At 43.3% G+C, this 14679-nt stretch overlaps 1 protein-coding gene across 4 annotated transcripts in view; it reads right to left on the bottom strand.

Moving 5' to 3' along the window:
* Window positions 1–6460, bottom strand: part of rarab (retinoic acid receptor, alpha b) — a 173560-nt gene extending 167100 nt beyond the window's left edge. For all 4 annotated transcript variants that reach the window (XM_014192579.3, XM_014192580.3, XM_082973625.1 and 1 more), the window contains exon 1: window positions 6198–6460. The gene's annotated coding sequence lies outside the window, so the exon portion shown is untranslated. The remainder of the gene's footprint in view (window positions 1–6197) is intronic.
* Between the last annotated feature and the right edge of the window lie 8219 nt (window positions 6461–14679).

The following is a 14679-nucleotide window of genomic DNA, read 5'->3' as shown; positions in this document are numbered from 1 at the left end:
TCCATTCAGCATTGACATCATGCATAGCATATTGCCTACAGCTTCATGGATAAGTGGGAACTCTCTCAGGGGTGGCAGGCAGAGCCATGCTATGGATCCTAATTGCTGTCATGGCGTCAGCTCGCAATGCATCAAATACAGTCGTGCTTCAATACGACCGAGCTGCAATCTTACGAAGTGAGCTTCTCATCCTTTCTGACATGTTGCACGATCACCGTCAAATTATGGCATAGGAAATATTTTCTTACATAAGGGATATGTAGGCCTAATTCAAGATTACATTTTATATTGTGGTCTACTGGGTAAAACGGTTTGATTAATTAGCTGAGTGATTACTTGATTGGTTTATTGAGCAAGTTAGTGAGGGGGAAAAAATGATACACAGCTTGAATCAACGCAACATTTCTCTGCATACGTGTGCACGCGTATCGGTAGCCTTTCAGTAAGCCTTTGTTGGTGTGTGTGTGCAACAGCGTCTTCTTGTGTGTACACGTGCATTCCCGCGTGTACTCACAGTGCAGACGGGTCCCTGTCATCACCTGGGTCTCATCTCATCAGTCAGCATCACACATACAGTGAGAGAGGAGCGTCTAGCTGGCGCTCACTGCTGCCAGGCGGGAACACATTTACAACGGTGCACGTACAAGCTTGCCTCATGTTTATCTATCAAGCAGGCCGGTATTCACAAAGGGTGACAGAGTAGGAGTGCTGATCTAGGATCAGTTTTCCCCTTTAGATCATCATGAATAAGATTACATTGACGGGAGGGACCTGGGGATGCTCACAGAGTAGGACCAACACAGAACTTAGTTCTCTCTCGTTTGCTAATCCAGCGGTTTCTTTACCCATTGCAAGTGGTTTTAAAACTCAAGGTTGTAAGGTAGATAGTATCTTACGTACATGTGATGCAAGGTGTACTACTTCATTTGTAGGATTCATTTATGATACAATGCACAATTTGAATTAGTTCAGTGGTCTTTCTCAGTCTAGCCAACATGTTTTGAGAAGCCTTTTCAATGAGCCTCACATGATTCACGCTCCATTTTTAAGAAGCTACGTAGCTTGGATTTGGACAACTGAGTTTATAATATTTCAGCGCAGCAATGCATTTGGGCTCTCTTGTAAACAAACAAAACAAAAGCTTGGCCTTATTTATCATTCAGAGATCTACTATATGGAAATCAAGCAAGTAAAACCCATCATAATAACTGATCAAAGCTTCTTCACATAGGCCTTAAAGCAACTGGGCAAAACAGGACATAAATATGTATAGACTGGTCAACAACACACACGCAGACACACGGGAACACCAACGTGTGCACATGGGCACTTGTAGCCTTAATTTCCGTCTGAAACACACACACACACACACACACACACACACACACACACACCTCTCCCTGGGCTGCAGATGCCACGTCATCTCTGGAACACTCACAGGAGTGTTCCTAAATGGCAGGGATGACATCACGAGGCCATGCCTTGATTCAATTGGTCTTGTGATCTCTGCCTACAAGACTTTGAGATGGCAGTGGAGGACTGAGCTAATGTCACAAAACCTATTCTAGATCCATGAGCACTGATATCAAAATGTCATGCAGGTCTCAGGGAGAAAGATAAAATAGAACCGGCAGGAGATTGAGGCATTTCTACAAAACATTCCTCTGACCCAAATCATCTCCCCCTTCACTCTAACAATAAAAGGTTCCTGGAGGATCCTTCAGGATAGTTTAAGGTTAAAAAAAAGAATCCTTAAGGTTCATTTAAAAACCTATACTCTGCGATCAGATCATTTTTTAACGTTTGTAGACTGAAGAGGTGCTTTGAAGATCCCTTTTCAAAAGAGGGGTTCGTTTTTGACCCAGCATTGCACTTGTGAGTAAAGGGCGCTCGTGTGTATAATTCAAATTGAGAACATTGGTCAAAAGACGCACTGGAAGCGGGAAGCGCGTGGATGGTTGGAGATGCGACAGATATGAGATGACTTGCAACGGACCGACGTGAAAGGTGAGTGAACCTTAGCTATACACTAGCTAAGATAGCATTTTTTATTATAAAAAAAAACAATACATCATGTAATGTAATCTGCTGGAGACTTATATCTCCCTCTCTAACTTTAAGCATCAGCTGTCAGAGCAGTTTACCGATCACTTTACCTGTACACAGCCCATCTGTAAATAGCACACCCAACTACCTCATCCCCATATTATTTTTGTTGTTGTTGCTCTTTTGCACCCCAGTATCTCTAATTGTACATCATCATCTGCACATTTATCACTCCAATGTTAATGCAAAATTGTAATTATTTCGCCTCTATGGCCTATTTATTGCCTTACCTCCCTAATCTTACTACATTTGCTTGTTGTTGTTTTTGTCGCACTGCTTTGCTTTATCTTGGCCAGGTCAGAGTTGTAAATGAGAACTTGTTCTCAACTGGCCTACCTGGTTAAATAAAGGTGAAATAAATAAAAACATGTACTCTTCGTTTTTCATCAGCTAGGAAAGCTATAGGCTGTAGCCTAATGTTAGCTGCTAATTGCTGTAGCTATACTTTTTGGGAGCTACGTTTTAGCTAACTTTAGCTAGTTAGTGTCAACATTGAGAAATGTTAGTCCTAATTTAAACCCATGATACACTATCCCCATCTCCTTCCATCCTCCTCCAGTCTCTGTCTTAACTGGGCAGGTTAAGAGTTTGGGTGCTGTGAGAAACTCAGCCTCCACAAACAGGTCACACACACGCACACACAGGACCCAATCTAGGTTGTTAAACTTGACAAAGAAAAGATTACATTTGATATCAACTAATTATGTTCAATGTGTCAAATTTACAGTACCAGTGTTTGGACACACCAACTCATTCAAGGGTTTTTCTTTAAAAAGTGTTAAACAAATCAAAACCTATTTTATGTAAGTAGCCACCCTTTGCCTTGATGGCAGCTTTGCACACTCTTGGCATGTTGATTGAAATGCATTCCAGGTGACTTCCTCATGAAGCTGGTTGAGAGAATGCAAAGCTGTCATCAAGGCAAAGAGTGGCTACTTTGAAGAATCTCAAATATAAAATATATTTTGATTTGTTTAACACTTTTTTGGTTACTACATGATTCCATATGTATTATTTCATAGTTTTGATGTCTTCACTATTATTCTACAATGTAGAAAATAGTAAAAAAATAAAGAAACCCTGGATGTCCAAATGTTTGACTGGTACTGTATGTCTTTCTGGCTGGTGTGTCGGGGTGGCCTGCTTTGATAGAGAAACTCAACCTCAGCAAACAGGTAAGACACACACACCCAATCTAGGTTGTTAAACGTATAACCCAGGATACTGAGTTGTAAACTTGACAAAAAGATTTAAACCCATGATACACTTTCTCTCTTTACATCCTCCTCCCTTTAGTGCCTGTCTCAGCCCCTGTCCAGTTAAGTGGTGGAGAGTTCGGGAGCTGTGATAGAGAAATGTAAGACACACACACACACACACACACACACACACACACACACACACACACACACACACACACACACACACACACACACACACACACACACACACACACACACACACACACACACACACACACACACACACACACAAATGACCCAATGTAAGTTATGACAGATCAGATAGATGCATTTGATATTGAATACTCATGTTGTGTTTATCTCTAATGTATGTCTTTCAGGTTTGGTGTATTGGGGCGGCGTGTTCGGTCTTGTGCATTTCAGACCAAAGCAAGACAATGTTTAAAGCTCACTAAGGATCTACCAACATTTTAGCCTCTACAAACTCTTATGATGTATTTGCAGTGTGATTATAGTGTTCTGTCCTTTGTCTTTTCCAATACTAACTGAATGGTGAATCAATGCATTTACAGTGCGATTGTGTGTTCTGTTCCTCCTGTCTCTGTCCTCCATACTCTCCTCCATACTGTCTTGTCATAATCACTGCAGCTGATAGCACATACTCAACTTTTACTTGCTCATCAACGCCATCAATCAATGTCATCTGTATTCCAAACAGAATTGTTAGTCTAAATGTAATCTTGTATGTTTCTCTTTTTTTCTCCCCACTACCCAGAAGTACATGGATGTGTGCACAGCGCTCATTCAGAAGTACTCCTCGTTGAGAGACCACACGGGGAAGAAATATGTAAGAATTTTCCTACTCACATTAATTCACACACTAATAACCTTTTTTTTTTTACACCAGATTGCGCCTATCCAGACCATAATGTGCCGGCTTGGATATTTTCTTCTCACGTTGTTTATTCCATCACATTTCCAGCAGCATAGCGAGACAAATCGCTAGTTATGTAATTGACTAAGTCTGCTCCTACGACCTCAGTCCCAATAATCCGTCATGACATTTGTCATGTACCCTTTACAGTATGCAGATGTTCTCATTCTTGAGGCACCTTTAGGGGTTCCACCGGTGTTGCAATCTGAGGAACCCCTAAAAGTACCTCCAGGAACCGTGTCTTTTTAGAGTGTTGAACGAACACACAATGTAAGCCCTTAAAACACACCCAGTAATATACGAACGTAATGGTGTGTAACTTCCCAGAATTCATTGTGTCACAGTTGAGGGTGTAGAATAATTAGGCTAAATTCCATAATATAAAAAGGTAAAATGTCCCAAGTCCCATAGTCGCAGGAAGATGTTTGGGGGTGAGGGGTGCTGCACATTTTTTGTCAAAGGGGGGGGTGCACTACTGCCAAGTCCCACAGTCTAGTCAACCTATCAAGTCCACCCATCATGACATGCGTAGTAGGCTGTATCAGGGAGCCTAAAGCATAAATCATAGTGCACAGACGATAGTCCAGCGTCCTATTGTGACATAGCTACTCGTCTCCGAGACCACCATCCCACCTCCTCTATTCCTTGTAATGTGCTGACCGTTGGAGAAATTGCTTGAGCTGCGCTGAGAATTCGAAAAAGTATTAAAGCCAACAGTCCAATATTCTAGAACACTGCTGTGCATATGCATACACGTTTAGGACTATGATGAACCCTTTATGCTGCATTCGTAACCAAGTGGGAAGTGGAAATTTACCACATACGACTGGGAAAAATCCATTTGAAAAGCCTCCAACTGGTTATTACTAGTGGGGAAACTCTTATCATCCAGAGCTCTCACTCCTCTCACATGCTCTGACGTCACCTACTAAGGAAATTACCTTGATAACAGCATTTTCTGCAGTTAAATGCAACAAAACATTATTCATAAAAAGGAATATATTAATATGGTTTCGTTTGCAAGCACAATAGCTGTACTTTTAGTTTGTGGTTTATGCATCTTGTTGGCCATTAGCCAATCTGCTCTTATCAATAAGTTCAAAGCACATGAATGCATCCAACAAGTATTTACCACTTCACAATGTAGTAAATTCCCATCTCACACGTTGTTATGAAAGCAGCAAAACCCACAGACTATTATAACTGTTGAGGGGGTGGGAGTATGCAAATTAGGATTGCGGGCTTGATATGCTGTGAAGGATGTCTAGTAGGTTGGACCAGTGTCACATCATGGCCAACACTGAAATATTACAAATCTGATCAACCTCACACATGTGAGAACTTTGTGAATGGACGCCAAGGCGGTCATTGTTTTGTTTTTTAACTGACATAATTTACCGGACTCCGAGAAAACGAGGACAAACTTGCGTGTGGATGTCACCACAAACCAGGCGTTGACGGTGACATTTCTTTTTTTTTTGTTGAACTGTTTCGAGTGGCAGCCCAGCCATCAATGTGACGTCTAAACATTCAAAAATGTTTTTAAAGCTTTAAACCGATCAATTTTGAAAGGAAATTGCACAAAAATCCTGTAGACAGGTGTTGGCTGAACAAGCGCACTATGTAATGATTCCATCTATGGACAACGCTTGTTACGTTGTAGCGGCAACCTACGTAACTGTCAAGGCTCGCAACAAATGACATTTTGACAGTTCACATAATGGCGGGATGTGGCTTGCTAAAGCTTCGGTTTGATATTTCTGCACAACAGAAAAGGAAAGCACACAGATTGAAACAACACATTCAGCTCTCTCCTCCAACTCATAGCCTACTAGACGGATTTTAGCCAGTATCATCTGTTCGATATATGGAGAGGCTTCTGCCGAATCTAGTCTACCTGTCACACGTCCGAACAATCGCATTGTCAGTAGCCTAAATAAAAAGCCAGTCAATACCTGTTGACTCCTCCTACCGACGTGTTGGTTGGTGGAAGTCCGAACCGAGCCGATGATGTTTTGTCCTGAGCTTCTTTTCCAAAGTCGTTTCTCCGTCGTATGACGAGGAGTGGAACGTTATAGTAAGGTCTGCTTTTGTCAGGCTGTGCGAGTCTGACAAGAGCTCTGCGAGTTTTCGGCAAAAGAAACGGGTTTTCACGGTGCCGCGCAAGTTGATGCAAGGCTTAGAGAGCAGCAGCCATTGCGGTCACGTGCATTTTCGGGAAACCGAACACTGGCCAGCCTACAGAAGTCCACTCCCACTTTTTCATATCTACCATGTCAATTATGTAATCTACTGCAGGGTTTTGCAAAATCGGTCTTGAACCCCCCCACCCCTGCACATTTTGAGCTTTTGCCCTAGCACTACACAGCTATTCAAAAAATCCAAGCTTGATGATGAATTGGTTATTTGATTCAGCTGTACTGTACATCAAAACTCCAGCCTACTAAGAAGCCTACTATTGCTCTTCTAACTATGACTTTGGAAGCATATGAGAAACACAATGAAGTGAACATGTATCAAATATTTATTATAATCCTTTCATAATCAAATGAATGCGTTACATGTGATGCTGGTTTGAATGTAAATGTGGCATCAATGTCAGTATCTATCTTGGATTGGTTTAATTCTTTATTTCTAATGTGGGCATCAAGAATGAATCCTGTCTATGTCAACTGTCAATGAATAAAGGTTCATGTGAAAGAGCCCTTAGATTGTACACTAAGAATTACAATCTAAGGGCTCTTTCACATGTCACTGTATGATCCGGATCCTGGAGCATTTGGTACCCTAATCTGCACTATAAAGCATGTGTGAAACGCAAACAAACCATGGCTAAAACGAATCCTGGATCTGCGTGAGTAGCAGGTCCAAGATTCTGCACAACCACAGTACCAGGTTTTGTGACGAACCAGCACGAGTCGCATGATTTTTTCCCCCCGTTGTAAACAAGCTAGCTCGCTAATGCGATGATAGCTAATGATTTGGCTACTTTGAGGTTGGGTAATCGGCTTCCATTTGTCTAAGCCTGATTTTGGCATGCCCTCACTAGCAGACCCAAGCATATTGGCCTACTAGTCTGTATCACTGAGGAACATACCCCCCATTACCCTGGATCAAACACGTCTGTAAAATCTCTTCTTCTCAACAAGGATGGAAAACAGGAATATTTTATGGAGCCTGGCTGTCAACCAGGAGGGTGGACCTGGGAACCGTCCCTTGCTGGGTCGGTAACATGTCGCCTCGCCGTTATCATCTTCACACCCAGCACTCTCTCTCTCTCTCAGTCCAATGCTTTGACTGACAAGACTCTAGTGAAGGGATCCGATCCTGATCCGGCTAGGGCTTATACAGCACATGCTCCCAGGTTTTTTAAATTCAATTTTTTATTTAACCTTTATTTAACTAGGCAAGTCTGTTAAGAACTAATTCTTATTTACAATGATGGCCTACACCGGCCAAACCCAGACGACGCTGGGCCAATTGTGCGCCGCCCTATGGGACTCCCAATCACGGCCAGTTGTTATACAGCCTGGAATTGAACCAGGGTGTCTGTAGTGATGCCTCAAGCACTGAAATGCAGTGCCTTAGAACGATGTGCCACTTGGGAGCCCCAAAATCTCTGACCCCATCCATTTTAAGGGGCCATGCTACAGTATTCCTGCTAGAAGTCTCTCTCTCCTTCTTTCGTTCCCCCACAATGTAATCTTTCGAAGAGGCTTTCAAAGATGATTCCGCTGATGCTCATCCTGGCTAGTGTCCTCCTCTCTCCTCTCCTGGCCTCGCCTGGTCTCCCTCTCCTCTATTTATGGCAGACTGTAGTGGGCTACCCTCCAGGGCTATTCCTGGGATGGACGTGAGTGCAACGGGTCCGTCCAGTCCACACTTGTTACTGCCGGACAGGGTGGGCCATAGGCCATAAATGGGCCCCTCCTAAGCCAGGCATCCCTGGCTGGGTGTCCTCTCGCATCTCTCTCTTCTCTCCTCCCCCTTTGCCAAGATGTATGAGGAGAGAGACAGCTGCTTGGAGACTGCCAGGACCTTTTATCCACATAGCACTATGGCCTGGCTGGCCGGCGATGTTTCCAGGGAGAGTGTCTTCAGACCTGGGTACAAATACTATTATAAATGTCCAATGCTTTGAGCCTGGAGTGTCAGGTGGGTGGTGTTTGCACTTTGGGGACTTTTCTGTTGGTTGCATCACACCAGGCAAGCTCAAACAAGCATCATTTTCAAATAGTATTTGAACCCAGGTTTAGTGGATCCAGAGTGTGCGTTTGTGTCTCCTGGGACAGGAAACTGAGCATTCCAGGGCAGAAAGCCAGGAGGTTTATGGGCCATGGAGACGGAACTAGCAGATTGGTGTCTTTGCCTGGTATAAGCCTTCCTCTCCTTAGTGTGTCTGGGACTGCAGGAGCACAGGCTTGAGCACAGATGTGCCCGTAAGCAAGTGCATGTGTATTTGTGCTTATTTGTGTGTGCGTTTATTTGTGTGTGCGTGTGTGTGTGTGTATCAAGTAAATCAAATCAAAATCAAATCTAAGTATATTGGACGCATACACAGATTTCCAGGTGTTATAGCAGGAGTAGTAGAATGTCTCGCAAATACACAAATAATCTAAAAGCCTAAACAAGAAATCTTAACAAGACATCAAGAAATGACAGAACGGGTCCAATTAACAATCCAGGGTAGATATGTTAGAGTGAGCATGTGTCAGAATCCAGTATATAAATACATGGTGTGTATAGACAGTATATCATTTGGAAATCAAATTATATGTACAGTTGTAGGTGTACATTAGGATTGTGTCTAGAGAAAGTCTACACCCCCCTTGGAATTCTTCACATTTTATTGTGTTACAAAGTGGGATTAAAATGGATTTAACTGTCATTCTTTTGTCAACAATCTACGCAAAATACCCTGTAATGCCAAAGTGGAAGAATCTTTTTTTAAATTATTATTATTAATGAAAAAAATCAAACACTAGTACACCTTGATGTAGATAAGTATTCACCCACTGAGTCAGTACATGGTAGAAACACGTTTGGCAGTGGTTATATCTGTGACTCTTCTTGGGTAAGTCTCATAAGAGTGTTGCACACCTGTATTATGCAATATTTGCCGATTATTCTTTTCAAAATTCTTCAAGCTCTGTCAAGGTGTTGGGGATCATGGCTAGACAGAAATGTTCAAGTATTGCCATAGATTTTCAAGCAGATTTAAGTCAAAATTGTAATTTGGCCACATTCACTGTCTTCTTGGTAACCAACTCCAGTGTAGATTTGATTTGGTGTTTTAGTCCTGCTAAAAGGTGAATTCCTCTCCCAGTGTCAGGTGTAAAGCAGACTGAAGCAGGTTTTCCTGTATGATTTTGCCTGTGCTTAGCTACATCCCGTTTCTTTTCATCATGAAAAACTCCCCAGTCTTTGCCGATGTCAAGTATGCCCATACCATGATGCAGCCACCACGATACTTGAAAATAAGGAGGCAATTACTCAGTGATGTGTTGGATTTTCCCCAAACATAAGCCTTTGCATTTAGGCCCAAAAGTATATTCCTTTGCCGTGTTTTTTTTACACTATTACTTTAGTGCCTTGTTGCATACATATGCGTGTTTTTGGAATATTTTTTATTATGTATATAACATTTTGTATTTTTCTTTTCACTCTGTCATTTAGATCATTTTTGTGGAGTCACTACAATGTTGTTGATCCATCCTCAGTTTTCTCCCATAACAGCCATTGAGATGTTTTAAAATCACCAATGGCCTCATGGCTACATCCCTAAGCAGTTTCCTTCCAGTCCTGCAGCTCAGTTCAGAAGGACGACTGCATCTTTGAATGTATAAAAAAAGAAGTATTCAGAGACTTTGCTCAGTACTTTGTTGAAGCACCTTTGGCAGTGATTACAGCCTTGAGTCTTTTTAGCTATGATGCTACAAGCTTGGCACACTTGACTTGGGGAGATTCTCCCATTCCTCTCTGTAGATCACCTCAAGCTCTGTCAGGTTGGATGGGTAACGCCACTGCACAGCTATTTTCATGTCACTCCAAAGACGTTTGATCAGGTTCAAGTCCGGGCTCTGGCTCGGCCACTCAAGGACATTCAGAGACTTGTCCCAAAGCCACTCCTACTCTGTCTTAGCTGTGTGCTTACACTTGTTGTCCACTTGTTGTCCTGAGTCTGAGGTCTTGAGCACTCTGGAGCAGGTTTTCATCAAGGAACTCTCTGTACTTTGCTCCGTTCAACTTTCCCTCGATCCTGACTAGTCTCCCAGTCCCTGCAGCTGAAAAACATCCCCACAGCATGATGCTGCCACCACCATGCTTCACCATAGAGATTGCCAGGTTTCCTCCAGACTTGACGCTTGGCATTCAGGCCAAAGAGTTTAATCTTGGTTTCATCAAACCAGAGAATCTTGTTTCCTATGGTCTGAGAGTCCTTTAGGTGCCTTATGGCAAACTCCAAGTGGGCTGTCATGTGCCTTTTACTGAAGAGATGCTTCTGTCTGGCCACTCTACCATAAAGGCCTGATTGGTGGAGTGCTGCAGAGTTGGATGTTCTTCTGGAAGGTTCTTCCATCTCCACAGAGGAACTCTGGAGCTCTGTCAGAATGACCATCAGGTTCCTGTTCCCCTCCCTGACCAAGGACCTTCTCCTCTGATTTCTCAGTTTGGCTGGGCGGCCAGCTCTAGTTAGAGTCTTGGTGCTTCCAAACTTCTTCCATTTAAGAATGATGTTCTTGTGGATTTTCAATGCTGCAGAAATATTTTGGTACCCTTCCCAAGATTCGCGACTCGACACTCCTGTCTCTGAGCTCTACAGACAATTCCTTCGACCTTATGGCTTGGTTTTGGCTCTGACATGCACTGTGACCTTATATAGACAGGTGTGTGCTTTTCCAAATCATGTCCAATCAATTGAATTTACCACAGGTGGACTCCAATCAAGTTGTTGAAACATCTCAAGGATGGTCAATGGAAACAGGATGCACCTGAGCTCAATTTCGAGTCTCATAGCAAAGGGTCTGAATACTTATGTAAATAAAGTATTGATTTTAAATGTAAATAAGATTGATGAGGATTTTTCTTTATGTAATCAATTTTAGAGTAAGGCTGTAACAAAGGGCCTCCCGAGTGGTGCGGCGGTGCACATTTGGCCCAGAGTCGTCCGGGTTAGGGGAGGATTTGGACGGCTGGGATGTCCTTGTCCCATTGCGCTCCTAGTGACTCCTTGTGGCGGGCCGGGTGCAGTGCACGCTGATTTCGGTCGCCAGCTGGACGGTGTTTCCTCCAACACATTGGTACAGCTGGCTTCCGGGTTAAGCGAGCAGTGTGTCAAGAAGCAGTGCGGCTTGGCAGGGTCGTGTTTCAGAGGACGCATGGCTCTCGACCTTCGCCTCTCCCGAGTCCATACGGGAGTTGCAGGGATGGGACAAGACTGTAACTACCAATTAGATATCACGGGGTAAAAAGGGGTAAAAAATTAATATGTATATTTTATCCATTTTAGAATAAGCCTGTAACAACAAAATGTGGAAAAACGGAAGGTGTCTGAATACTTTCCGAAGGCACTGTATGTGTAAGGGTAAGGTGACTAGGCATCACACATAAGATAAACAGAGTAGCAGCAGCTTGTATGTGAGTGGGTGTGCGTGTGTGTAGAGTCAGTATAAATGTATGTGCATATTATGTTTGAGTGAGGATACAAGGTTAACTCAGATCGTCCGTGTAGCTATTTTGTTAGCTATTGATCAGTAGTATTGCTTGGGGATAGAATCTGTTCAAGAGCCTGTTGGTGCCAGACTTGAGGCACAAGTCTCGCTTGTTGTGCGGAAGCAGAGCTAATAGTCTATAGCTTTGGTGGTTGGAGTTATTATGTAACTTAGGCTTGCCTAAACAAATACTTCTGCAACGACTATACCGTATTTTAGTTATTCAATTGTTAATCTATTTTTAAAATGTGTCGAATTTTCGATTCACTTTGACATTATGGAGTATATTGTGTAGATTAATGACAATGAAAAGGACATTTAAATCTATTTCAATCCCACTTTGTAACGCAACAAAATATGTACAAAGTTCAAAGGGGGTCTAGACTTTCTATGGGCACTGTATTTACATTGTGCATGTACATAGGGGTTTTCCAGTAGTGTTCTGTGAAGAATGCATACACATGTATGTACAGATATTGTATTTTTATTTGTGTGTGTGTGTTTAAGAGGACATGTTTGTGCGTGTGCAAAACGTGTGTTTTTAAAATGCATGCACTTTATGCGTATTGTTACAATATTTGACTACATAATGTGTGTACACATTCTTAGGAACACCTTCCTATTATTGAGTTGCACATCCTTTTGCCATCAGAACAGCCTCAATAAGTCGGGGCATGGACTCTACAAGATGTCGATAGCGTTCCACAGGGATGCTGGCCCATGTTGACTCCAATGCTTCCCACAGTTGTGTCAAGTTGGCCGGATGTCCTTTGGGTGGTGGACCATTCTTGGTACACACGGGAAACTGTTGAGCATGAAAAACCCAGCAGCGTTGCAGTTCTTGACACAAACCGGTGGCACCTACTACCACACCCAGTTCAAAGGCACTTCAATATTTTGTCTTGCCCATTCACCCTCTGAATGGCACACACACACACAATCCACGTCTCACTTGTCTCAAGGCTTAAAAATCCTTCTTTAACCTGTCTCCTCCCCTTCATCTACAATGATTGAAGTGGATTTAACAAGTAACACCAATAAGGGATCATAGCTTTCACCTGGATTCACCCGGTCAGTGTATGTCATGGAAAGAGCCGTTTTGTACACTCGGCGTATGTGCATAAACTGTCTGTATTGTGTGGAGGTTGTATGAGAAATGTGTGTGAGTGGGAGTGTGTGCTGCTGCGCCTCTATTCATGTGTTTGTGAAAGGTCACCTCACTTGGCCTTAGGAAATAACAGGCTGGTCGAGATGATATCTGCTTTTGGGGAAAAAAAACTGTTATAGCTTAGACCCCCCCCTCTGAAGTGGGAAACCACAAAAAATAAAACAGGCTCGCAAATCTACCCCCCTCTCACTGCTTCTCTGTCTGCTTCTCTGTCTGTCTGTCTGTCTGTCTGTCTGTCTGTCTGTCTGTCTGTCTGTCTGTCTGTCTGTCTGTCTGTCTGTCTGTCTGTCTGTCTGTCTGTCTGTCTGTCTGTCTGTCTGTCTGTCTGTCTGTCTGTCTGTCTGTCTGTCTACCCCCCTCTCACTGCTTCTCTGTCTGCTTCTCTGTCTGTCTGTCTGTCTGTCTGTCTGTCTGTCTGTCTGTCTGTCTGTCTGTCTGTCTGTCTGTCTGTCTGTCTGTCTGTCTGTCTGTCTGTCACACACACACACACACACACACACACACACACACACACACACACACACACACACACACACACACACACACACACACACACACAAAAGCCAGTGGCCATTATGCCATTTCATTTTCTTTAACACACGTTGGGAAAGATAAATAATTTTTCCAGCAGTCCTGGACAGCGCAGCGCAGTGCAAGCCGCCTGGTGGGGTTGAGCCCATCTGAAGCATGTGGTAAGCCATGTGGAATGTTTCAAATCACTCCCAGATGTGGAAGCTAGCGCTGACACAGTTAACCCCTTAGCTCCACACTCAATGGCACCCTATACCCTATTTAGTGCATTACTTCTGACCAGGGCCCAAACTTCTTTTGATCAGAGCCCTATATGCCCTGGTAAAAAGTAATGCACTTAGTAGGGTACTATTTGGGACGGCAGACCCAGAGAAGATGTTTCAGTTAGGGGAAGAGGGGAAGTTAGTGGGAGATTTGGAGGGAAGCGTGTGGGTCTTTTTTCTCTCCTTTTTCCTTTTATCGTTCTTTCTTTGTCTCCCTCACTCTCTCCTGTCAGCTGAACGAGAAAAGGTGAGGTGTGTCTGGAGTTGGTGCGTGTGTGTGGTGTTCCATGTGCACTTCAGAGAGAGGGAGGGCCATGGAGGAACTGTGTCTCTTTCCACCTGACTGGACATCATACATCAGAGTGAACCAGACCTGAAGAAAGAAAGAGAGAGAGAAAGAGAGGGAGAGAGACAGGGAGTGAGTGAGTGAGTGAGTGAGTGAGTGAGTGAGTGAGTGAGTGAGTGAGTGAGTGAGTGAGTGAGTGAGTGAGTGAGTGAGTGAGTGAGTGAGTGAGTGAGTGAGTGAGTGAGTGAGTGAGTGAGAGAGAGAGAGAGAGAGAGAGAGAGAGGAGAAAAAGGGGAATGTTTATCGATACAGACTGTACCTTTCCACAACCTGAACAAGAACATGTAATTCTCTATTCAGTCTCACTGACCTTGTGGACTATTTCTGTTTACTTGGCTTAACCATAGCATAACCACACACTCCCTCGTTGGTTGCCACACGTTGCAATTACGGTAATGATGCAAATACTGCAACAGT

This window comes from Salmo salar, chromosome 03 (assembly GCF_965601325.2).
Source record: "Salmo salar chromosome 03, fSalSal1, whole genome shotgun sequence".
NCBI classification, from domain to species: Eukaryota; Metazoa; Chordata; class Actinopteri; order Salmoniformes; family Salmonidae; genus Salmo; species Salmo salar.
The sequence above is the reverse complement of the archived record's forward strand: the minus strand, read 5'-3'. Positions and strand labels throughout refer to the sequence as shown.